We start from the raw sequence: 27,106 nt of genomic DNA on the forward strand, positions 1-27,106 counted from the left end.
GATACCTTCCATTTGTTCCTCCGGAGAAGAAATAACAGCTCTTTTCCTTTTACCTATCACTTAAAATTAGCCAATGGCCGAGAAGAAAGAACATTAGCCTTGCTGGATTGTGGGGCCAGTGGTATCTACTTAGATGAAACATGGGCTCTGGAAAGGAAAATTCCCCGGATACCCAAGGACATACCAGAGCAAGTCCATACGGTGGATGGTTCCCTCCTAGCTTCTGGACCTGTCATTAATACCACTCCTACCTTGTGCTTACATTTTGGGAAACATCAGGAATATGTCTCTTTCGATCAGATATCTTCACCAAATAATGTGAGGATTCTGGGTATTCCATGGCTAACCCGGCACAATCCCTATATTAATTGGGAAACTAGAACCATTTCACTTTCTTCCCAATTCTGTCACCAGCACTGTTATTTATCAGGAACTTATTGGTCCCTGAATAACATGTTATTAACACCACCTAAAGTAGGTTGTTCCATTAACATTCTCAAGGAGTACCCAGTCACTATCTGGAATATGCAGATGTATTTCAGAAACCTGAGAAACCAGTACTACCACCTCATAGAGAATATGATTGTGCCATCCCTTTGGAACCTGATGCTGTAGTCCCCTTTGGGAGAATGTATTCGCTTACAGAGCCTGAGAAAAATATTCTCAAAGAATACCTAGATGAGAACATTCAGAGTGGTCTGATAGCCCCTTCCTCTTCACCCGCAGGGGCTCCCCTCTTTTTCGTACCGAAGAAGACAAAGGATTTACGTCCTTGTATAAACGTTCGCAGAATAAATAAGATCACTACTAAAGACCGCTATCCTGTGCCCCTCATTAAAGAGATTTTAGAAGCTGTAAGAGGACCAAAGAAATTCACCAAATTAGATCTTAGGAGAGCCTACCATCTTTTAAGGATAAAAGAGGGTGACGAATGGAAGTCTGCCTTCAGAACTCCTTTTGGCTATTATGAGTATTGGGTAATGCCCTTTGGGCTAACCAACGCTCCCTCCATATTTCAGAGGTTTATGGACGGTATTTTTTCTGACCTTTTACACCAAACAGTGGTTGTCTATTTGGATGATATTTTAATATTCTCCACTCACCTGGAACATCACACTAAACATGTACTCCAAGTACTTGAAAGACCTAGGCAACATCATCTATTCTGCAAACCAGAAAAATTTGAATTTGGTCAGACTGAAGTGAAATATTTGGGGTATCATATCCACCAAGTAGGTATTTCTATGGAATCAGACAAGGTCCAAGCCATTCTGGATTGGCCATCCCCCTCCTCCATCAAAGAAACCCAGTGTTTTCTAGGATTGCCAATTTCTATCGTCATTTCATAGCTGACTTCGCCCAGCAAACCAGTCATATCACGCAAACTTTTAAGAAAGAAAATCTACGGAAAGGTTTCTGTTGGACCAAAGATGCGAAAACCGCATTTCAAGCATTAAAACATGCCTTCACTCAAGCTCCCATTTTACGGCATCCGGATACCATCAAACAGTCCATTGTTGTCACAGATGCCTCGGAAAAGGTGATGGGGCCGCCTTACTGCAAAAACATAGTGATGATGGGTTAGAACACCCTGTATTTTACCTTTCCCACATACTGTCTGACTCGGAACGCAATTACTTGGTTTTAGAAGGAGAACTGCTTGCCTTGAAGACAGCCTGCATGGAATGGAAACAATTTCTCATGGGACCAGATCACCGGAATTTGTAGTATTTAAGAAACTTCTAATGCCAAAATAGTCGTCAAGCCCGATGGGCTTTCTTCTTCAGTCAATACGACTTCTACATAACTTACATCCCTGGTTCCCAAAATATTTTGGCAAATGCCCTGTCACGACGGGGTGTAGTGATTCTACTACGCAAAACCTAATTGAACCTGATAGAATCATCAGATTAGTACAATACTTTCTTGATAAAGTCAAATCTGAGTATTCAAACCTTGATAAAACTGAAATGAATAATTTACATCCACATTTACGTAAAGATTAGGAATACTATTATCACAAGAAAGCATTGTTCCTGCCTACTAAAACAGGCCCTACGAATGTGCCCCAATTCCCCGATCACAGGTCATTGTGGTATTAAAGCCACCCAAGACCTCCTACTTCGCTCTTTTTGGTGGCCCACACTTAAAACAGACACTGAAAGCTATGTGTCTTCTTATTCCATCTGTGCACAAGCGAAGACACCTTGTAATAGACCAGCAGGGTTGCTCCGTCCTTTATCTGTTCCACCGGCTCCGTGGCATACTGTGTCCGCTGACTTCATGTGTTCTCTGCCTCCCTCAGCTGAGAATCGAGTACTAATGGTGACAAGTGACTCATTCACTAATTTGGTACATTTCACTGCATTAAAGAAACTACCCACTGCAAAAGAATTAAGTCAAATCTTTATTCAGGAGATCTTTCGGCTTCATGGCCTCCCTCAAGTCATCGTCTCGGACCGTGGTTCCCAATACATCTCACGCTTTTGGAAACAATTTTGTAAAGCACTCAAAATATAAGTGGCACTGTCATCTGGTTTCCATCCCCAAACAGATGGACAGACAGAACGCCTAAACCAAGGCCTTGAACAATATCTACGTAGTTTCTGCAATGCTACGCAAAGTAGTTGGTCTATGTACTTACCACTCGCCGAATTCTCATATAACAATGCAGTGCATAGTGCCTCAAAGGTCTCTCCATTTTATTGCTCTTATGGGTTCCATCTTAAGGCCTTTCCTGTTACTCTCAGAGAATCATCTACACTCCCTGCCATCACAACATTTGTTTGACGACTACGCAGTATCCAACGTGATATACATTCTAATCTTCAAGCCACTAAGATACGAATTAAAAGGGTAGCTGATAAAAGACGTTGTGATGCCCCGTCTTATCAAATCAATGATAAAGTCAGGTTTTCCTCTAAATTCTTACATCTCCGATTGTCCCAAAACAAATTTAAACCCCGGTATTAAGGACCATTTCTGATCCTTCAAAAGATCCATCCGTTTCAGTTCATCATCGTTTGCCTCGGATTGGAAAATACATCCTGTGTTTCATGTGTCTCATCTAAAGCCCTATGTACCTGATCCTTTTCGCAGACAATTCTCCTGTCCTCCTCCTCAATTGGTGGATGACGTGCCTGAATATGAGGTCCAGGAGATCTGTGACTCTCGATTCTTCCATGGACATCTCCAGTTTCTCATCCATTGGAAGGGATATCCTATGAGTGAATGCTCCTGGGAGGACACCTCTTCGGTTCATGCCCCTCTTCTGGTCCGTCTTTTCCCACACAAACCTGGGGCCACGGAGCGGGGAGGTGAGGGGAACCTACTGACATGCCGTAGGCCTCTGCGGCATCTCCCGCTCGGGCCGCTGTCCGTTTTCTGGATCGTAAGGCCCGCCGCGGCCATTTTCTCTGGCCACACTCTGTTTCCTTTACTGCAGTGAGGCTAGAGGCCCAGGATTGGGCGTCGATCCTCGCCGCGTATAATGCGCAGCGTGGGTGTTGTTACTTGGTGCCCACGCCCCCCTCGGACCTTTCACTTACCTGGTGCACCATTCTAGGGCCTTCTCTTTTTCCTTCTTCTTCCTGGAGGAGCTATGATTTTTCTTTCCCAGCATACCATCCTCCTTCACCTTCCCTGCATGCATCTGTTCCCCTTACTATAATGGCGTCTATTCCTATCTTGTTCGATAGCTCCTTTCCCAATCCAAGATGGCAGTTCTATTTCTTCCTCCATGTCACTTCCTGTCAAGGGGTATTTAAGGGGATAGATTCTTCTTCTCTTTGCTTTGCAACACTTCTCCTGTGGTGGTCACGCTCCAGCTGGTCTTCTATTGGACTCCAGTTTTTGCTCCTGTTTTTCCTCTGTCTTTCCAATGATTTTCCAGGCATCGAAGTTCTGATTCTCTTGTGTCCTCCTTTCTGTTCTAGGGAGTTCCTGTCTAAGAGGTTTTTTCCCTTTGGGGTTTTTCCTCTGGGACGCCTTCTGGAGGGCACGGACTGTGGTGGCGTACTACTGTCAACAGCACTGTGGCTACCAGAAGGGGTCGCCTCTACCTCGGCCAGAGTAGGACTTGCAAGAACCAAGGCCGCACGCCATCCCCATCTAAACTGGGTGGTAATCCAAAGGTAAAACCTGACAGTCCATAATTTTGTCTTCATCAATCTGTGTCTGCAATAAAGCAGCAACTTTGAATGTTCACACCATTTTCTTCATAGTTAAGTCAGCTGCACAGTTCCCTTTTGAGGGAATTCCTTCACTTTTATACGACGTGTTGTGTTGAACATGGACCAAAGGAAGCAAGTCCTAGAGGGCAGCCATCTTTCTCCAAAGCTCTTTAGTCTTTATCCATTTACCTTGTGTTGTGAGTCTCTGAATTTGTTAAGTTGCCTATCCAGCACATTTATATTGTAACCATGTACTCAGAATGCTGAATCCAACACTTTTACTATGGGAACTGATAGATCAGCGTTCTGAAGAGCAAGAAAGATGTTATTAATCTCAACTATTTGTGTGGTGCAACCCTTAAAAAATTAGTGTGAGTATGGAGTGGTTTGAAGTCAACTCCCTCAGATTCTCCCTGCACTACAGCACAAACATCTAAATATTTTTGCCTAGTGCCCGTTGCAAGCTGCAGAGAGCCATCTGTATAGAACATGCTCTTGCATTCAAGGATGGGTAACATGTCAAGAGTTTGTGAAATTGTGGTTCGATATTGTGATCCAAGTTTTAAAATTAACTAAAGAATATATTGGAAATATCTAAAGCCATTTTATATTTTTTCCTAACTAAACTCTTCATCAATCCAGTATTGCAAGCATTTTTGCACACATGTGTGCATTCAAATGTCTATGTTCTAAAACAATCCTATAAATATAATTCAAGTTTAAACCTGGAAAAAGGGATCTATTCATGGTTGAGTGCAATGGCACTATCACATCCTGATGCTGTAATTGATCCAGGATTAAATTTAAATCATGCTTTGCTCTGTGCCTCTGGCTTTAATAGATATTAAACTTGAACCTGTGGTTAACTCTTTGGAGGAATCGCATAGGATACAGAGTCTTTATCACCCTCCAACTTGTTTCTATATGTTGCAGTTTTATTAACATGTAATATGTCAGGTAGTCATAGTACTGAGAAAAGTAAGGAGAAAAAAACTCAATCCCCCACAACCCCAAATCTCCTCCTGCATCAGCACACAGTCTGTGTTGATGACTCTTTACTCCGTTGAAGTTTTATGCCCCCTTTCTCTGTATACTTGGTACAATTCTTAATGTCGGGACCCCCAAAGCTCCTTAAGCTGTTTGGACATGTCACTGGCCTGGCAGCCAGTAGTAACTGAGTGAATCTCGTCCCCTTACAGGAATGGAATGTGCATGTGCCCTCTATTGAAATCCCCAGCATGACAGAAGCTGTGTTTTTGCCAAAGTCCATGCCCTCAATTTCTGTTTTGATAGTAACGATGTTCAAAAATCTTCTAATTTGGTATATGACCAAAAGATATGCAGTATAGTACCGGAGCTCCTGCAGTGTCTCCAGCATGTCCCCGAGTGTGTTTTGTCTATGGTATGCAGTCTAGCTGGGGCAATTTAGTAAAGTGTTTCTCTGCCCTGTATATGGTGTGCAAAATTATTGGAATGGTGGAATATAGCATCCCACGGTTTCTGGTCTTGTTGACTACCTAGGGCCTCATTACGACTTTGGCGGTCTTTTCTGAAGACCGCTGAAGCCGCTGCAACCGGCAGACCACCATTGTTGGCGGTTGCTGACCGTCATATCACGAGGCCAGAAAGGACATCCACCCCTTTACAGGCGGATATGTGACTCCGTCAGACTGGCCGATGGAGTTGAAGAGGCGGTTCCACCACTAGCACAGCCACTGCAACAACACACCGCCCGCCGTATTACGATATGTAATATGGCGTGGCGTAGTCCTGCACAGCGGTGCGGTGCTGCCCAGACGACCACTTAGCCAGAAAAGGTAAGTTGATCGTCCGAAAGAGGGGGTGGGGGACGTTTGGTGCATGTGTGTGGTGTGTGCGTGCATGTGTGACTGAATGGGTGCGCATGAGTGCATGTCTGTGTGCGTGGAGGGCATGTGTGTGTGCATGTGTGTGGATGAAGGGGGTATGGATGTGTGTGGATGAAGGGGGGTGTGGATGAAGGGTGTGTGTCTATGTGTGTGGATGAAGGGGGGTGTGCATGAGTGTAATATTGTGTGTGTGCATCATGCTGATGAGTGGGGGTGCATGGGGGTGTGTGGACTTTGCATGGGGGTGTGTGGACATGTGTGTGTGTGTATGTGCTGGCGACAGGAATCAGGATTCCTGTCTCTGGGTGCGTGACTGGCACACTTTTCATGGCGGGGCGACTGCCTCATAAAGCCTGGCAGTATGCTGCCTCGCAATGCGGCCGGCTGCGTCGTGCTACCGCACCGGTGGGCCAGGTGGCGGCCTTGTGCCGGTTCGACTTCGGTCAAACCCCACAACTCGTAATGTGGTGGTCTTTACCACCGGGTCCGCTGCGGTAAGACTGCTACTGCGAGGCTGGCAGTCTGATGACTGCCTGCCTCGTAATGAGGTCCTAGGTCTCTCTCTCAGCCGGCTTGGTAAGAATTTAGAAGATCTGGCGGTTTCAAGTAGCGTAAGGTATAGAGCCTAGAAACTAGATGGTTTGTTGGTTTGAGAGTTTGAAGGAAACTCTCAAAAGTTGTGAGTGGACGAATGGCTGCCTCTTTGACTTACAGCAGATAGACCCAATATCTATGTTTTTTAGTAATGATATCTTTCTTTCTACAGGAATACAGGAGGCAGCTTTAATGTCCTCAAATAATCGGATTACTCCCTTGTGATAGAAATTACCTAGCCAATAGCATTCTCTGGTTATCCAAGTTTTGGAGGCACTACCTCTCGACACCCATGGAAAAATCTGTGTTGCCCACAAAATGAGTCGTTGGTGAAGGGTGGGTCGTAAATCCCTTATTCAAGTCAAACGGTCCCAGCTGTTTAAAGTAACTCCAGTGATTCACAAAATATATAAATTGTAAGAATCTCTTTCGATTTGTGTATCCATGCCAGTTCTTTCAGGTGGTTTGCGCTAACATTTTTGACTATTGTGAACTAGACCGTACCACATGTCTCCCATCTCTTACTCCGAGATAGTCTATATTGGGCAACAAGCAGTCCAGTAAGACTCACAGGATTATTTATAAGTGAGTTCCAGAGTCCCTTCCTCGCCTAAGTTACCATGCACATAATCAATATGGACAGTAAACTGTAGATTAGAAAAAATGGCAATGCGGTTCCTGGGTTTTTATATAGTCACTTTATGATATAGCCCCTCCTTTCCAAGGCCATAGCTCAGTTAAACCTATTCAGCATGAAAAGCGTCTACATGAGATTCTCAGAAGGAAGTGACATGTATACTTTACAAGATGTTTTCTTAATCTGCTGCTGTGCAAGGTTTTGTTGCTGTGTTTGGCATACCATACACGGAGAGTAGAGAGATCGAGTCTCACTGAGCCACAAGTCCATGGCCCTCAGGACTGAGATGTTTGCATCACAAGCCTTGTTCTCCCTTGGGACCTGAAGAGGTCCTATTTGATTAAATACCTGTGCATTGAGATGAAATACTCTTGCACATTATTTTAGAAAGAGTCATAACACCTGCTGTGTAATGTAAAATGCAGAAGTTAGCATATGAATTCTGTTTCACAAAAACAAAACAAAACATTTCTAAAGAATGAATCTATGAATGAGTGTACACTTGAATAAATTGGGAAACACAAAAATGGGCAAAACACAAAGCACGTGACAGCGTCCTTAAATTAAAATGCTTTCCAGGTTTGAATGTTTGGTGTTCAGCTGCTCTTTCCAGGCTTTTTGCTTGGAATCTAATGCGTAACCTTCTCTAATTCAAGCTCCTCGCACAAGTGAGGGATTCATTGTTCAATGTAAGTGATCAGCACATTCTCTACCCCACTGACTGTCTAAATCACTCATTGCCATCCCTTCACAAAGGCTTGAGCTATCCAGAAAGAACAGAACTCTAAGAAGTGAATTGCTGTCTCAAGTCCCCTCATTTGACAAAGGCATGTACCCTCAAAAGGTCCTTCTGTGGCAGTGCCCTGACGATTTGGGACCAAATACAAGTTCATATCAGACCAACTCTCACCCTGCAGGTGTTCAGATCAGAACTCAAAAAGGACCTCTCAACTAAGTTCTAGAATATATATTTTAGTGGCTGAGCACCTGTAGAAGCTGGGTTCCTTTTCCTCCTTATCCTCCCTTCTGCATTTTCTCTTTTCCACCTCCTTTTCTTTCTATTTCTGATTATGTTCTCGACCAAGTATGCACATCCCATGTGTGTTGCTCTACTTTAAACTAAGAGGAAACTATGCCAAAAAATGCAGCACTCTTAGTCTGATTAATGAATTTATTAAGGCACTTTCCAGATATCAAATAAAAGCTCACGAAAATATTAACATGACCATTTAACTTGAATGCAGTGAACCACATATAGATGCCAAAATATTCACAGCAGTTAAATATTGACAGACAGAAAATGTGCAATACATCAACAAAGAAGATTTGCAGTGAATATGTATATATATATATATATATATATATATATATATATATGTGTGTGTGTGTGTGTGTGTCTGTGTGTGTATATATATATATATATATATATATATATATATATATATATATATATATATTTTTTTTTTCTAAATACTTAAGAATTAAAATGCATCACTGTGGGGCTGAGACAGCAGGTCTTCCCAACATGGGAGTTTTTGCTGAACCGTGCGTCCACGTTCAGACGAGCTCCTTCTAACTCAGTGCCAAGTTTCCCTAAAAGGCAAGTTTCAAAGGGGAAGCCGTCTTTGAAGGGAAAATGGTAATCCCACATGGAAGGGGCTGCTCCTCTGTTTTAGCACAAACAGATGTTGTGGAAAGCATGAGGAAAATATCCAGGTGATTTGACCTCAAAATCAAGCTTAATTCAATTACATTACTATGAATTTATCATCACAAACTATTCAACCACATTATTGATGCAACCCATGTTTCTCTCTTCAGTGGCTTCAGTGTTCTTTTAATGATTTATTTTTTATCAAACAAATAACAATACAAACCTTATATAAAGGACATAACAATAACATAAATTATAAAAAGAATTACATGTAGATGAATGCACAATGACAAAGCAACATCTAATGCTTTTGTAATTTTTACATTCTTACATATACAATCATTCCTTGTCTTTTCAAACATTCATTGGTTTTAAGTAGATGGTAAATCAAATATATTTTGAGTCCAGGGTCCACCTGGCAGTAGCAAAAGTCATTCTTTATCTTACAGTAACTCCTCCATTAAAAAAGATAGGTTGACACGTTTCAGCCTTAACAATTTGAGGCCTCTTCATGACCCACAGAAGACGAAAAGTAAAATTCCGGTTCGCTAATACAGCCTCTATGAGTGGTAAAATGACCAGACTCCATTGCAGAATCAATCTACTCATATATAATAAAATTAGGCCTGACGTTATAACCAAACACGAGGTCACAACACCATCAGCATGGTCCGTCATCAAGCTGTGTTTAAAAGCCTCATTGTGGTGTCTGTGTGAAAACCTGAAACTAATCCAGAGTGCAGGCTTTCTGTCGTGTATTGAAATGTGGGTGATTTGCCTCACACAGGTCCTCGCCATCACCCCATTGGTTCTTTTGTTTTAGCAGACTGGGTGGCATCTCAGGCAGAGAGGGGGAGGCCATTATGAAACCATTTTTTGAAGGGAAACATACCTCTAAGGAGTCACACCTCTGGGCTGTGCTAAGGCACTCAACACTAACAGAAGGGTTCTGCCTTGTTAGGAGTGGGCATCATCAGACGGGAGGATACCTGATAGCCCATTGGCTAGTTGGTCGCCACATCTCCCTAAGCTCGTAGTGGGCATAGAAGTGTCTCTGGATCCTGCAAAAAGAGGTTTCACCAAAGACAGGACTGTGCCTTGGACCTTGGACTAGCTAAGAAAGGACTGTGCCAGTGGTGGCCCCCTCATGGAAACGTTCTCCACAGGCCCCAAGGAGAGAAGCTGACGCCAACAGACAGATGGCTGAAATTCTGATTACAGCAACCGGGCCATAAAAGCTGAGAAGCCTGCACACTTGAGAGCCCATCGCCAAAGAGCCTGGAGCCTGAGCACCAACGGACGCCGAGGTGCAGCCTGGGAGACTGAGTCCTGACCCTCAAAAGTTGCGCCTGAGTTTGCTGGATCAGGAAGAGATGTCAGAGTGCAGTTTGGTTGCTCAGCATGGAAGTTATTGCAGGTTAAAGGGAACTGTTGGTTTTACTGTAACAGGAGACCAGTAGACCACTGGCAACTGGTTTTGTGCTTTTCGGCAACTGTACGTCAAGGGACATCGACCCCTGAGGCCAAAGTCACTCCCCCATGCTTGTAGACCAAGGGGTCGCCATTGGAAGACCCCATGACACTAGCTCAGCAGCTTCAGCGTATTTGAGCACCTTCATAGTCCTGCATCTCTTGCATCAGGAGCACTCTATTGATTCCCATGACCGTTAGCCCATAGGACCTCGAACTGAAGACTGCTTAAACCGAGCAGTAACTACAGGACCTGACTGGTTCCCTATTGCATCCTTGAGACTCTTCATCATCCTGCATTCCTTGCATCAGGACAACTTCATTGATTCCTACAGCTGTTCACCCATAGGACCTGGAACTGAAGACTGCTTAATCCAAGAGGTAACTACTGGACCTCACTGGTCCCTTTGACTGGTTCCCTATTGCATCCTTGAGCATCTTCACCATCCTGCATCTCTTGCATCAGGACCACTCCATTGATTCCAACAGCGGTTCACACATAGGACCTGGAACTGAAGACTGCTTAATCCAAGAGGTAACTACTGGACCTGACTGGTCCCCATGACTGGTTCCCTATTGCATCCTTAAGCATCTTCACCATCCTGCATCTCTTGCATCAGGACCGCTCCATTGATTCCTATGACAGTTAGCCCATAGGACCTGGAACTGAAGGCTGCTTAAACCAAGAGGTAACTACTGGGCCTGACTGGTCCCCGTAACTGACTTCATATTGGAGTCCGGACACACAAGTATGCCCTTGTAGCTATATTGAAGTTACCTTTTGTGGCTATTCCTAAACCATGAGTCACAGTAGATTAAACATATTTATTTCATTAGTGAAAAGCAGTTATTTATTAATTAATATCTGCAGAACACTCTGGTGGATGTTTATCATTGAGGTATCTATTCAAAGAAAAAAATACAACCAAGTTATATAAATTGGTATTGAATATTTATTGGGTTTTCTTTCTACTCAAGTGTTTTGGTACTTCTAAATGCTTTACACTGGTTCCTTTGATAAAGCCTGACTTCTTTAACCTACAGATATACAGGAGTGAGTTAAGGTTCTATAAACAACCCTGAGTGGACCTGATAATTGTGAATTGTGCCTTCATTACACGCTGCACAAGCACACCATATAATAAACCACTTTCCTCACAGAATTTCATCCCACTCTGAGGCTTCATCAGGGCTCAGTCATCACTGGTAGAAGACAAAGGCTTCCAGTCCGGTACCAGCAAATCACACTTTAGATCCCCTCCAATTGGTCCATAAGTGTTTCAAGTGATACAGTTATCAGGCCCCTGCAATTTCAGAAGTTTTTATTTCCCATATAGTATTCATAAGAAGTGTACACCAAAGTAGATGCTTAAATCTGTTCACTTCCATCACGAACATCCATGCCCTCCCACCCCCACCCCCCAACTAAGATAATGGCCTTATGGCTGCAGGTCACAGCAGTGGTGAGATAATACAGTCATTTAATGAAACTGAGATTTTCAAACATTCGAAAGACACTGGACACAATGTACAACCACTAAGTAGCATCTTGGGCCCCAAACAGACACCATTAAGTCAGATACTATCCTACTAAGGTAGGAAAAAGGTAAAAAAATGTAATATGCACAGAAATCTTTAAGGGATATGTGAGCTAAATTATTAGTTGTGATGGATTGTCTATAAGGACCGAATGAGTGATAACATTGAATATTAAGCTATATGAAACAATGTGTGTTTGTCTTATCTGTGCATATAATGTAAAGGACGGCATTACAATAAGCCCCTTATTCTGTTTCACAAAAAGGCCCTGGAAGGAGCTGAATCTTTATCGACTTTAGGAAGAACTAAAGACTTGCTTTTTGAAGTTGAAGTTGTCTTTCAGGGCCAGAAGCAGGCCCTGTAAGCTATGCTAGTTTTAGGGGGATGGACAGTTGTTATGGCGATAGGACGCCCTCTTCAACTTAAAATAATGCTCCAGTCTTCCAGGTTAGAAGAAACCAGGAACGCTTGAACCAGGGGAGCTGTTGAAAGTGTCAAAGGTGACTTGATGAACAGTAAGGCGCAGAAAGGAGTTGGCATTTGAGCTGATCCAATGTGAACAGGAAAGCACTGAGAAAAGGTGAGTGAATGTAGTTGCTTTTGTTATGCACTTTCTGAAAAGTTACCTTTGTTATATACTTCCTGAAGAGTTACTTAAATAATAGCAGCCCAGCCCGATCCCTGTTTTTCCACAATCTGTTCTTGTTTAAATGAAATCTTATCCATGTGCATCTACCTAAAGCTGTATCTATGACATGTGGATGCTCCGTGAATGCCCTTTTTTTACCAACTTTACTCTATGAACACTGGTAAATCACCTCCTTTTCAGAAGTTTAAATGATGTGACGTGATCAACAGAACCTTTAGTTAAATATCCATGTATGGTGAAATATTCCTTGCTAAGTTTCAAAGATGTAAAGAAGAAATGTCTTTTACAACCAACATTGTGTGTTCACATTTCATTATGTTTCCATTTAGTAATTTTAAATATCTTTACATCCAACAGAAAACAAGCCTTGAATGCATGAAATTATTATGAGTAATGAAGATAAAACAGCAAATCGGCAAAAAACATTTACCAACAATGAGCTCCAGTATTTAGGAAAACATTGATGCAGTTGGCGACAGAGGAGCCTGGACATAAACTGATAGATCCTGGAGGAAGCAGTCAAGGGCAGTTCAATGGATGTAAGAGTCTGATCTGTGCACCTTCCCGCCACAAGACTAAGAAGTGACCTCTAGAATATTAAGGCAGCAACAGTGAGAAACCACCTCCTGTATAAGTAGATGTCCAATGCCAGCTTTGATCATGAGGTCAGTATGATGTGGTTACAGAAGTGCTTTCTTTTCTAAAGCGATAATAGACCATCATTCAGTGCTCTTGGTGTATTGTAAACCCCTCTGGCCAGACCACAGCAACCAGAGAAAAGCACAACCGAGTGGAGCCAGACAACTGAAAGAGTTCTGCTGTCTGAAATACAACTGACTGTCCCAATTTGCACCGACTGGAAGGAAGATAAATCTCTACATATCTTTATGCAAGCGTGCATAACCGTAATCCAATCTAAAGACACAAATCCCTACAAAGAAACCTTAAACATATTATGAGTGTGGCAGGTACTTAATGGCTATTGTACATTATTGTTAAATCAGAAATCAAACGTGCAAGATACCACAATCATACAGGACATGTTAGAATAACATAAGTGCTTCATCAGCCATGTTGGCCCATCAGGAATATAGACAAATGGATACAGACAAATATATATCTGACCCAGAGATACTAACCAAGAAAGAAAAATCATACACATTTAGTGAGAGCTTTAGTTTCTCGTATCTACTAAAGCGCCATCAGCAAACTCCCATGGGTAAAAAAACATTCAAGAGCGGTGAATGTGGGAAGAGCTTTAGTCAATCAGCACACCCAAAAGGGCATCAGCGAAATCACACAGGGGAAAACCATTTCGGTGCAGTGAATGTGTGAAAAGCTTTAGTCACTTATCAACCCTACAATGTCATCAAGGAAGACACACAGGTGAAAAACCATACCATTGCAGTGAATGTGACAGTGGTTTTATTGACTGTTCAGGATTAAGGATTCATCAGCAAACACACACAGGAGAACAACCATTCAATTGCAGTGAACGTGTGAAGAGTTTTAGTCGGTTATCACACCTGCAAAAACATCAACGAACACACACTGGGGAAAAACCATACCATTGCAATGAATGTGGAAGTAGTTTCAGTGATTTCTCAAACCTCAGGATTCATCAGCAAACACACACAGGAGAAAAGCCATTCAATTGCAGTGAATGTGTGAAAAGCTTTAGTCAGTCATCAGTCCTACGAAGACATCAGCGAACACACACAGGGGAAAGAACATATGATTGCAATGAATGTGGAAGCAGTTTTAGTTGTTACTCAACATTAAGGATTCATCAGTGAACACACACAGGGGAAAAACCAGTCAAGTTCAGTGAATGTGAAAAGAGCTTTAGTTGGTTATCACAGCTACAAAGTCATCAACAAACACACACAGGGGAAAAGCCGTTTAAGTGCAATGAATGTGCAAAAAGCTTTAGTCGAATAGCAAATCTACACAGACATCAGAAAACACATAATGGGGAAAAACCTTATCATTGCAATGAATGTGGACATGGTTTTAGTGACTCTTCAGCATTAAAGATTCATCAGCGAATTCACATTGGGGAAAAACCATATCATTGCAATGAATGTGGCAGTGGTTTTAGTGACCCTTCAGCTTTAAGGATTCATCAGCGAATTCACACTGGAGAAAAACCATTCAAGTGCAGTGAATGTATGAAGAGCTTTATTCAGTCAGCACACTTGAAAGAGCATCAGCGAACACACACTGGGGAAAAACCATTTAGGTGCAGTGAATGTGTGAAGAGCTTTAGTCACTTATCAACCTTAGAAAGACATCAGCGCACACACACAGGGGAAAAGCCATTTAAATGAAGTGAATGTGTGAAGAGCTTTAGTCAATTATCAGACCTACAAAAACATCAACGAACACACACTGGGGAAAAACCATACCATTGCAGTGAATGTGGCAGTAGTTTTAGTAACTCCTTAAACCTAAGGATGCATCAGAGAACCCACACGGGGGAAAAGTCATACCACTGCAATGAATGTGAAAGTAGTTTTAGTCACTGGTCAACATTAAGGATTCATCAGCGAAGGCACACGGGACAACGCCATTCAATTGCACTGAATGTGTGAAGAACTTCAGTATATTATCAGACCTATAAAGATATCAACAACCACACACAGGGGAAAAACATGCAGGTGCAGTGAATGTGTGAGGAGCTTTAGTCAATTATCAGACCTACAAAGACATCAGCGGGGACACACTGAGTTAAAACATACCATTGCAATGAATGTGGAAGTAGTTTTAGTGAATCTTCAGAGGTTTGAGGAGGGAGCAGCCCCTCCCTCCCTGTAAAGTAGAAAACAGCCCAGGGGTTGTGGTCCTGCAGAGGTGTATGCTCCCTTCCCTAAATAAATGAATCCGGCCCTGGGGATGCGGTCCCCAGGGCCTGTAAAGGCTCGGGTGTAGAGCTGCACAGAACACCCAAAATAAAAAGAACAAAAAGAAAATAAATGAGAGGCAAGAGCCCCACGTTTATTATTCACTTCTCCTTAGAGGAGCACCCCATAATTCCCGGCAAGGGGTTTTAAACATATTTTGTGCAGCTTGGTGGTGCTCATATAAGGCACAGGGGGATCACCAAGCATTTTTTAATGTTGTGGAGTACATCAGCCTTCCAGCACCACAACATAAAAAAAAAATAGCAAGTCCCCGGGGTCTTGGATTTCATGACCCCAGGAGAACTTATCATATTTTTCAAAACCCCTCCTGGCTGGCGCACTATGGTCTTCAGCTGAAGTGCAAGGCCCTCTGTGTTTTTTTTCTGATTCCCTTTTGTTAGTTGAAAATTGTTAAAAGAAAGACTGAGAGACATGTTGGTTTTATATTAAAAAAAATGTCTCTGTGTCTTTCTTTTAACATTTTGCAGACCACAAACTGCTTTGATAAAAAAAACTATGTTAAACAGAAGACTCACAGGCATATTGATTTTTTAATTAAAACTTTGTTAAATATTTTTGTAATAATCCCTTTTATTGAACTTTGCATTGTCTGAATTACTGAAATATACATTTGCTTAAAAACATTAGTGATTTTTGGAGAAAGATGATTTATGTATATATATATATATATATATATATATATATATATATATATATATATATGTATATTATGCTATATATGCTTTATTTATATTGATATGTGCTCTGCCCTTGGTGAAGCCAGTAGGCCTACTTGTTACATTTTGGTGCTGTGACTCTCTAACAAAAGCATTAGTCTACCTGAGTGGGGCCAGGCCCCCGCAAGACCAACGGCACCCTGTGTAGGAGGCTGGACTGGCTTGTAGTGAGTACCAAGGGGTATTTACACCTTGCACCAGGCCCAGGTATCCCTTATTAGTGTATAGGGTGTCTAGCAGCTTAGGCTGATAGATAATGGTAGCTTAGCAGAGCAGCTTAGGCTGAACTAGGAGACGAGTGAAGCTCCTACAGTACCACTAGTGTCACTTGCACAATATCATAAGAAAACACAATACACAGATATACTAAAAATAAAGGTACTTTATTTTTATGACAATATGCCAAAGTATCTCAGTGAGTACCCTCAGTATGAGGATAGCAAATATACACAAGATATATGTACACAATACCAAAAATATGCAGTATAGTCTTAGAAAACAGTGCAAACAATGTATAGTTACAATAGGATGCAATGGGGACACATAGGGATAGGGGCAACACAAACCATATACTCCAAAAGTGGAATGCGAACCACGAATGGACCCCAAACCTATGTGACCTTGTAGAGGGTCGCTGGGACTGTAAGAAAACAGTTAGGGTTAGAAAAATAGCCCACCCCAAGACCCTGAAAAGTGAGTGCAAAGTGCACTAAAGTTCCCCAAAGAGCACAGAAGTTGTGATGGGGAATTCTGCAGGAAAGACACAAACCAGCAATGCAACAACGATGGATTTCCAAACGAGGGTACCAGGGGACCAAGTCCAAAAGTCACAAGCAAGTCGGAGATGGGCAGATGCCCAGGAAATGCCAGCTGTGGGTGCAAAGAAGCTGCTACTGGACAGTAGAAGCTGAGGATTCTGCAGGAACGACAAGGGCTAGAGACTTCCCCTTTGGAGGATGGATCCCCCCACGCCGTGGAGAGTCGTGCAGAAGTATTTTCCTGAAGAAAGACTGCCAACAAGCCTTGCTAGCTGCAAATCGTGCAGTAAGGGTTTTTGCGTGCTGCTGTGGTCCAGGAGGGACCAGGATGTCGCCAATTGCGTCTGGGGACAGAGGGAGCGTCAAGCAAGACAAGGAGCCCTGTCAGAAGCAGGCAGCAGCCGCAGAAGTGCCGAAACAGGCACTACGCAGAGGAGTGAAATAGTGCTCACCCGAAGTTGCACAAAGGAGTCCCACGCCGCCGGAGGACAACTTAGAAAGTCGTGCAATGCAGGTTAGAGTGTCGTGGACCCAGTCACTGGACTGTGGGAGTCACTTGGACAGAGTTGCTGGAATCAAGGGACCTCACTCGTCGTGCTGAGAGGAGACCCAGAGTACCGGTAATGCAGTTCTTTGGTGCCCGCGGTTGCAGGGGGAAGATTCCGTCGACCCACGGGAGATTTCTTCGGAGCTTCTAGTGCAGAGAGGAGGCAGACTACCCCCACAGCATGCACGACCAGGAAAACAGTCGAGAAGGCGGCAGGATCAGCGTTACAGAGTTGCAGTAGTCGTCTTTGCTACTTTGTTGCAGTTTTGCAGGCTTCCAGCACGGTCAGCAGTCGTTTCCTTGACAGAAGGTGAAGAGAGAGATGCAGAGGAACTCTGATGAGCTCTTGCATTCGTTATCTAAGGAATTCCCCAAAGCAGATACCCTAAATAGCCAGAAAAGAGGGTTTGGCTACTTAGGAGAGAGGATAGGCTAGCAACACCTGAAGGAGCCTATCAGAAGGAGTCTCTGACGTCACCTGCTGGCACTGGCCACTCACAGCAGTCCAGTGTGCCAGCAGCACCTCTGTTTCCATGATGGCAGAGGTCTGGAGCACACTGGAGGAGCTCTGGGCACCTCCCAGGGGAGGTGCAGGTCAGGGGAGTGGTCACTCCCCTTTCCTTTGTCCAGTTTCACGCCAGAGCAGGGCTAAGGGGTCCCTGAACCGGTGTAGACTGGCTTATGCAGAAATGGGCACCATCTGTGCCCATGAAAGCATTTCCAGAGGCTGGGGGAGGCTACTCCTCCCCTGCCTTCACACCTTTTTCCAAAGGGAGAGGGTGTAACACCCTCTCTCTGAGGAAGTCCTTTGTTCTGCCTTCCTGGGCCATGCCTGGCTGGACCCCAGGAGGGCAGAAACCTGTCTGAGGGATTGGCAGCAGCAGCAGCTGCAGTGAAACCCTTGAAAAGGCAGTTTGGCAGTACCCGGGTCTGAGCTACAGACCCGTGGGATCATGGGATTGTACCAACAATGCCAGGATGGCATAGAGGGGGCAATTCCATGATCTTAGACATGTTACATGGCCATATTCCGAGTTACCATTGTGAAGCTACACATACGTAGTGACCTATGTGTAGTGCACGCGTGTAATGGTGTCCCCGCACTCACAAAGTCCGGGGAATTTGCCCTGAACGATGTGGGAGCACTCTGGCTAGTGCCAGGGTGCCCACACAGTAAGTAACTTAGCACCCAACCTTTACTAAGTAAAGGTTAGACATATAGGTGACTTATAAGTTACTTAAGTGCAGTGAAAATGGCTGTGAAATAATGTGTGCATTATTTCACTCAGGCTGCAGTGGCAGGCCTGTGTAAGAATTGTCAGAGCTCCCTATAGGTGGCAAAAGAAATGCTGCAGCCCATAGGGATCTCCTGGAACCCCAATACCCTGGGTACCTCAGTACCATATACTAGGGAATTATAAGGGTGTTCCAGTATGCCAATGTGAATTGGTGAAATTGGTCACTAGCCTGTTAGTGACAATTTGGAAAGCAAAGAGAGAGCATAACCACTGAGGTTCTGGATAGCAGAACCTCAGTGAGACAGTTAGTCATAACACAGGTACCACCTTCAGGCACACTTATGAGCACTGGGGCCCCGAATGGCAGGGTCCCAGTGACACATACAACTAAAACAACATATATACAGTGAAAAATAGGGGCAACATGCCAGGCAAGATGGTACTTTCCTACACCCTGCGCATGCCAGAAGGGCGTGTGTTGCATGGGATTGGCTGCTTGCAAGGGCTGGATGCAGGCCCTGTACACATGCCAGACCTGCGGCCCACCTCATGGCATCGGGTTCCTTGTGTGCAAAGTGTTAGACACAGGTCCTGCCCGCAAAACCTTTAACGTAATGACTGTGCGCGGCAGGTGTAAACTGCCCTATGGGAGTTGGAGGCAGAGCTTGGCAGCAGGCCAGGCCCTATGGCTAACCCAACGCCACGCATGGTCAAAGGCTTAGTGCAGCAGGGGTTGGCCTTACGTATGGTAATAAAATATAAGCATTTATGTTAAAAAGAAACCTAGAAATTCTTTGAAAAAAACAAAGGTTAAAGTGACGTTGGAGATAATAGTTGTAGTTATATCTTGCTTTACATTAAAAAATACCTTAGAAATTCACTGAAAAAACAAAGGTTAAAGTGATGTCATAGTTAGGTGAAAATGTCAGTGACAACGTAACGTCTTAAACTCATAAACCACTGAAATTCACCAGTAATATTTATCTCTAGTAACTATAACTCGTGCCCTAAAGTAACTTTAACTCACACCCTCACCATGCACAGCCAGTTACCGCACATATCACATCACTCATGACATGTTTTGTAGCATCATTAATACCATGACTGCAACATTTGAAATCACATCATTGATAACTGTGCATGGCGGGCCTGAGTCTCTAGTTAAAGCACCATACAGTAACACACTGTCATCTACAGACAGCACATTTTCCATTTAAATGACCACTGATAAAGGTATATAACACGGAAATGATGATGTATGGAAATTGGGTTTCAGTGAATATAATTTTTGCATTTTTTATTTGTCTTGAACCTTTTAAAATCGTTGTTCTCATCACACTTCAGAATTGCAAACAAATGGATTTAATTTATGATTTTTTGCTGCTCATAAATTCTGAAATATATCAGTAGTTATGAAAGGTACAGGTATTTAAATGTTGTTGTGTGTTAAACAATGACATTCTACAGCCTCTGCTGTCACACTGCATGTACACCAGCGAGGTTGTTACATAGTCTACTTTAAAAATTCTTCTTGCTTTGAAGCCAGAGTAAGAAAAGTAAAGACCAATCGCCATGTTAACAGAATAAGCAGTCATTTGTCAGAAGACTTATCCTAATATTTCACCTCTGCCTTTAAAACACAGCAAAAGATGACAATATAACTACAAAATGATGCACTCTTTAATAAGCCCAACCTCTTTTACACACTCCCCTGCAGCACCTGTAGGAGACAAGAGCAGAGTGGCTTGTCCTAGAGCTCTGCCAGGGCTAGTTTGGTCTCATGTGTGAGTAAATGTTCATTGGTTTCTGTCCAGAAATGCTTGGCTTTCACAGGGAACAGACAGACTTTGTTCTGGAAGGGCAAGGCATGAACTGCTTATGACTGACAGTGACTAGGCCCCCACTAAGGAATTTATTAATAATTTACAGATATTAGTGCACTGACTGGTGTCAGACTCTTCAAGGTGGAAGGCTAATCTTCCCTAGACTGCTGCAGTTACAGCTGAACCTGAGAAACCCACCAAACTTAAAACAACTTGATTTCTACTGGCTGTTTTGGTAGGTCATTACCAGGCTGTCCTTTAGAGGGATCAGCAAATATTTTTCCAATATGCAAGATCTTCTTGCAGAAATATTTTGGTCGCTTATCTGAGAAGCGAAGGCTTACTTCAGGAGGTAATAGGTTTGGAGCTCAAGATAAGGAATGACTCGGCGACAAGATGAATCCATGTCAATGGGAGACACATGTTCCAGATCTGGGTTTTAATTTAACTTCTCAGTGTACCCTGGGATTTGCAGTCTTGGTTCATTTTAATAGAGCTTATTGAAGCAACTCACCCAATAACAATGATATGTAAAAGAAAAGTGAAGGCTTCAAAAAGTGGCAACCCAGGCTTTTAAAAATATGTCACTTTTCATTGGAGTGTTACTTTTAAAAGAAGACATTTACGTATAGTGGAGCAGGTCAAATCAAGAAAACCACAAAAACAAAGTCCTGGTAAGATGTGCAGTTAAGATATGACCCGACCCAAGAAAGGATTCTAGTTCTTAGAAAACGGTAGTACATACAACCAAACATTTGATGGGTGAACAGCAGACACTGTCTGTAGGGTTAGTCGAAAGTCCCTGGCAGAATGCTCATGTGATAGCCTGTTCTTCATTTTAGCACACTGGCACAACTCGTATGATTTCTTGTGCAGGAGACCTGCCTCACGAGTCTCATCACAAGTGCTGTAGGTGACTGTAGTAAGTTGCTAATGAAGCAGTGCTATATTCTGGTGGGTATAGGGATCTCTATATGGTACTTCTTCAGACATGGGTGACTACTGCCCCAAAGACTAGGTCATGACACTGCCAGTGGTTGGTGGCAGCTGATTATAGTGGTGGTTGCCAGGCCTTTATCATGACCCTGTATGGGGAGACTGGCTGCAGACTCTTCCTGGGAAATCTGTGCAGTGTCATGGCTAGGTTTTCGGTTCCCTCTCTTTAGGAATCTGCAACATTGTAGGGAGCTTAATAGAGTTAGCATTAGTATTGGGTTGGGAATGTCCCCGGTATGGAGTCCAGTCATGTATCTCTGCCCTGACAGTCATGTATCCCTGCCCTACAGTCATGTATCCCTGCCCTACAGTCATGTATCCCTGCCCTGACAGTCATGTATCCCTGCCTGACAGTCATGTATCCCTGCCCTGACAGTCATGCATCCCTGCCCTGACAGTCATGTATCCCTGCCTGACAGTCATGTATCCCTGCCCTGACAGTCATGCATCCCTGCCCTGACAGTCATGTATCCCTGCCCTGACAGTCATGTATCCCTGCCTGACAGTCATGCATCCCTGCCCTGACAGTCATGCATCCCTGCCCTGACAGTCATGCATCCCTGCCTGACAGTCATGTATCCCTGCCCTGACAGTCATGCATCCCTGCCCTGACAGTCATGCATCCCTGCCCTGACAGTCATGCATCCCTGCCCTGACAGTCATGTATCCCTGCCCTGACAGTCATGTATCCCTGCCTGACAGTCATGTATCCCTGCCCTGACAGTCATGCATCCCTGCCCTGACAGTCATGTATCCCTGCCTGACAGTCATGCATCCCTGCCCTGACAGTCATGCATCCCTGCCCTGACAGTCATGCATCCCTGCCCTGACAGTCATGTATCCCTGCCCTGACAGTCATGTATCCCTGCCTGACAGTCATGTATCCCTGCCCTGACAGTCATGCATCCCTGCCCTGACAGTCATGTATCCCTGCCTGACAGTCATGTATCCCTGCCCTGACAGTCATGCATCCCTGCCCTGACAGTCATGCATCCCTGCCCTGACAGTCATGCATCCCTGCCCTGACAGTCATGTATCCCTGCCTGACAGTCATGCATCCCTGCCCTGACAGTCATGCATCCCTGCCCTGACAGTCATGTATCCCTGCCTGACAGTCATGTATCCCTGCCCTGACAGTCATGCATCCCTGCCCTGACAGTCATGCATCCCTGCCCTGACAGTCATGTATCCCTGCCCTGACAGTCATGTATCCCTGCCTGACAGTCATGCATCCCTGCCCTGACAGTCATGCATCCCTGCCCTGACAGTCATGTATCCCTGCCTGACAGTCATGTATCCCTGCCCTGACAGTCATGCATCCCTGCCCTGACAGTCATGCATCCCTGCCCTGACAGTCATGCATCCCTACCCTGACAGTCATGTATCCCTGCCCTGACAGTCATGTATCCCTGCCCTGACAGTCATGTATCCCTGCCCTGATTGCCTAACCTCGAGTATCTTGCATCCTGGGTTTAGGGTTTGCCCCAGTTTCACACAAATGCAGTGTGTGAGGGAAGGCCTAACCCTATTCCTTCACGTGAGTGAGATCCAGGACCTGCCCTGTATCTGGAGGGGCAACTCAAGCATGCCGTCATGTGTTGGACAGTAGATGTCCATCGTAGGTTTAGCATGTAGAGCAGTGGGGGCAGCATACTGTGGGTTGTGAAATCGTTCTGGTGAACATACCTTTTTATCTGAGTCACAGGACTGGAGACCTACTGGCCCACTTGTGTAAATTCTGCTTTTGTGCTCTTACCAAGGTCGTGGTGCTAATGTTCCAGTGCATATAATATGTGTGTATTTGTGTGTAGCCTGTGTGGTGTATGAGTGTACGTGAGTCATGGAGTATCCAAGTACACAGGATGGCGTTTCAGTTGTTTTCCTAGATAGTGGAAGGGTATTTCTGACTTTCCTGAAGCTGGAGGGAGGAAACCTGGACACTGAAGGGAGGAAAGGGGAGATAGGGTTCTCTTTAGACACTGGATTAGCTCATTTTGCTGTGAGGGTCTGCTGATTACTTTCCTTGAGCTATGTCAATTGTGGAATTGAAAGGTAGGACTCTGTTATCTCATAGCGTGAAGGATTCTGTAGGTGAGGCTGGCCTTTTGTCTTCTTCCTCGTTCGTCCTCCTGTTCTGTGTGCTGCTGTTGCCAGGTGCAGAAAGCTCACACACCTCTGAGGTGGGGGGTCTTCACCTTGAGTCTGACCTGGAAGAAAGAGTTGACACCTTTTCCTGAAGGACGTGCAGGCTAACCTGCATGCTGAGACACAGAAGGAATACACCAGCCAGGCAGGAGGTGCGATTGTTCAGAGTGAGCAGAAGCAGCTGACCCCAGAATTGATGGCTCATCCACCTGGAGAGAGATGCTCCAAGGACCAGTGTGTTGGCTCTTCTGACCGAGCGGCCTGTATTGTGGTATTGTTCTGAGGTTGTGCCTGAGCATATTATACACCTGTGATCAAGAAGTTGTGCCTGAGTGGCCTCCCCCGTGGCACTGTCTTCAAGTTATGCCTGATTGGTGCAGCTGTGAACCTAAACTTATGTTAAACAGAATGTGACAGTGCAAAGTTTCAAAGTTGTATCACAGCTGAGTGCATCACTGTGATGACTGACTGAACCAGAGCAAACTTCACCACTATCCCACTATAGAGAGCTGAGGTGGGGTTGTGTCACAGGTGAAGATGTGCCCTGTTGCATTTTGAGACCTCTGATCTCGTTGCTCACTGTCCAACTCACCTGAAGCTAAGAAGAGGGTCTGCGGCCAGCCAGGGACCTTCAATGATGCCGAAGCCTCAGGGCAGCAGCCTTTGCTGCTACTTCAGCATAGTTGGCCAGAGTGCCAGAGCACTCACAGGCAGTGCGTCTCTTCTCAGGAAAAGGGGGGGAAGTCAGATGCATGCTCCTGGTCCCTGCTGTGACCGGCTCCTCCACAGAGCTATGAATTGGTGAGATCCAAGAACATTTGGGACTGAGGAAAGTAACTGGGTGCAGGAACTCTAGAGGGGGTGTCTGATATCTGCACTTGGTCATACATCACTTAAACCTAGGAAAAGGGCAGAGAGTGGGGGTCAGTAGGGAGAGGGGGATTGTCAATCCCAGGATACAGTGATTTTGCATCAGTGAGATATTCATACTTGCATACTGTAGGGTGCAGTATTGAGTTTTCTGAGTGTATTAATGTACTTTCTTTTCATAAATGACAAGTTACGCACTGCGTGGTGATTGTTGAGTGTTGCGCATCAATCGCCCCCAAACTACCACCCTGAGAACCCTGTGAATGCTTGACGTCGCTACCGCTGAGACCCAAATGCTGAAAGAGTTGTACTTGGCCCAGCTGCAGAGGTATAGTAGGACATATCCTGGAACATCAGAGGCAAAAGGCCCAGGCTCTACGGCTAAAGTCCAGTAACTCCTGCTTGTTCTGTGGCCTCCCTAAACAAAGTCTGACAATTAGCAGCAAGTGGTGTGAAATCCTGCTTAGTCAATTTCTACTTTCAACCACACAGTAATAAGTACAACCTTTAAACTTTAACACCTACACAGCAACATCTCAGGTGCAAGGTTGGTTGGAATAGACTTGTATACCTTGTCCCGAGATCAGTTGAGGGATCTATGTTTGGAGAGAGTGTGGCAGGTTACCAGGAACAAGGGCAGGCAGTATTTGTACATTAGTGACCAGTTAGAAATCAGAGTGGAGAACCTGTGATGGACTCTTGGAAGGGAACCATGATAGGAAACCTTGGAGTAAGTGTTGTAGCGCCATGCTCTGTTAGCTCTTTAGCTCAGATCTCCAAACACACCCTAGGGTATCCCCATTTTTTCCTTTCCGCGTTTTCCCAAGGCAGTCTCCACTGATTTCTAGTGTATCATTGACACCAACTCCAGATGTTATTCCCTTGTGTGTTAGCTCTAGCTAAGACCCTGCACATGCAGTTGGGTCTCCAGATGGACAGGGCTGAGGAAGGGGAGAAGACCAAGGAGTTGGAGAAGGAGATGCTGAGATTAGCTCACCAGGGACAAGTGGAAAAAATGAGGGAGAGACAGGAAGAATGGGCTCATGAGGAGTACAGTAATGACCATGGGGGGTGGGAAATGGAAAGACAGGGAAAGAAGAATGTGTGTGTGAGAGAGGGAGGGAGAGAGAGAAACTCAGGATAGAAGCGAAGACAGCTACATCTGGGAAAAATAATAACTCTATCAGAAGAGCTTGTCCATTCACATGTGGATGGACAAGATGTTTTGGAATGGTTTGTGAGCTTTGAGATTGTTTGCAGGGCTCAGGCTTTAAATGACGTGTCAAAGACAGCCACTCCCACAAGTCATTAGTAAATGGAAGGATGCCTGGGACTAAAACATTGAATTTTGAGTGAATGAAAGAGGCTCTAATTAGAAGGTTTGGGCTGAAGCCAGCTCAGTAACTGCAAAGGTTTTTAGGATGGTGAGAGAGAAATTAGAGAGCAAAGATTTGAGAGCTGGATTCTTGGTGTGTTGTCTGATTGGAGTGAGTGGCTGAGAGGGATGGAGGCCAAAGATGTTTATTCCCATAACCTGCTAATTGTAAGAGAGAGAGACCCAAGGAAGGCTGCAATATCCCAGTCAGGCACTAACTGACAGACCTATCAGGGAGGGACCTAGAAAAGGTTGCAGTGTTGACTGACAAGTGGTTAGTTACCAGGGTGGGGCAGTATGACTCTAAGACAAAAGGAATACATAATTCCCAACAGAACTTGTTCTAAACCTGAAGTTAGGGGCCAGGGCAAATCTCAAGGTTTCATAGAGGGACAGACACAGAACAGGAGTTGGTTTTCAAGTCAGGAACAGTACTAGAAGGGTGGACTGGATGTTTATTCCAAACCGAGTGGGGCTACTTACTTTAAGTGTCACAAGAACGGGCATTAAAAGCGAGAAGATCAGGTGAAAGACATTGTGCCAGCTGTACCCATCATAGTGTACTGGCTTTGAGTGAAGGGACCTCAGAGGGCACTGTTGCACTGAATCAAGTGGCCGTTTGGGTGAGGATCTCAGATGCCTTGAAGCAGAATCACTCAACCACGATGGGGTTTGTGCTAGAAGCTAGTGTCAATGGGAGGGGGGCTCCTACCCGAAGAGAGCTAGAAAACTATTGAAAACCACAGCAGAGTTTCCCAGTGGTAAATTATTGGGAAGATGTTAAAAACGGTAGCACTAAAATTAATATTTTAAAAAAATGTTTACATTAAATATTATTGTTAAATAATTGAATATATAGTTTGCCAAAATGAAAACAAATTCTGCAACAGTATTAATTTTGAAATACATCTTTTGTTTGTGGAAATATATTAAATTTAATTCAAATTATTTTTCTGAATTTTAAATTAAAAAATAAATTTCCACCTATGAAAAAATATTTATGCATTTATGATGACTAAAAGGGATGTGTAGAATTAATTGAAATATTTTAATAATTATTATTTTTATATTAATCTTGAAATTCAAAATTGCCTATTAAAATAGTTTATAATCAAATAATGAATATGTACA

General features: G+C 44.0%; 2 pseudogenes; both read left to right on the forward strand.

Moving 5' to 3' along the window:
* Positions 1–27,106, forward strand: part of LOC138276117 (zinc finger protein 436-like) — a 286,585-nt pseudogene that overhangs the window by 201,242 nt on the left and 58,237 nt on the right.
* LOC138276130 (zinc finger protein 658B-like) lies at positions 13,655–15,400 on the forward strand (annotated as a pseudogene).

Source organism: Pleurodeles waltl, unplaced genomic scaffold (assembly GCF_031143425.1).
Source record: "Pleurodeles waltl isolate 20211129_DDA unplaced genomic scaffold, aPleWal1.hap1.20221129 scaffold_37, whole genome shotgun sequence".
In the NCBI taxonomy this organism is placed as follows: Eukaryota; Metazoa; Chordata; class Amphibia; order Caudata; family Salamandridae; genus Pleurodeles; species Pleurodeles waltl.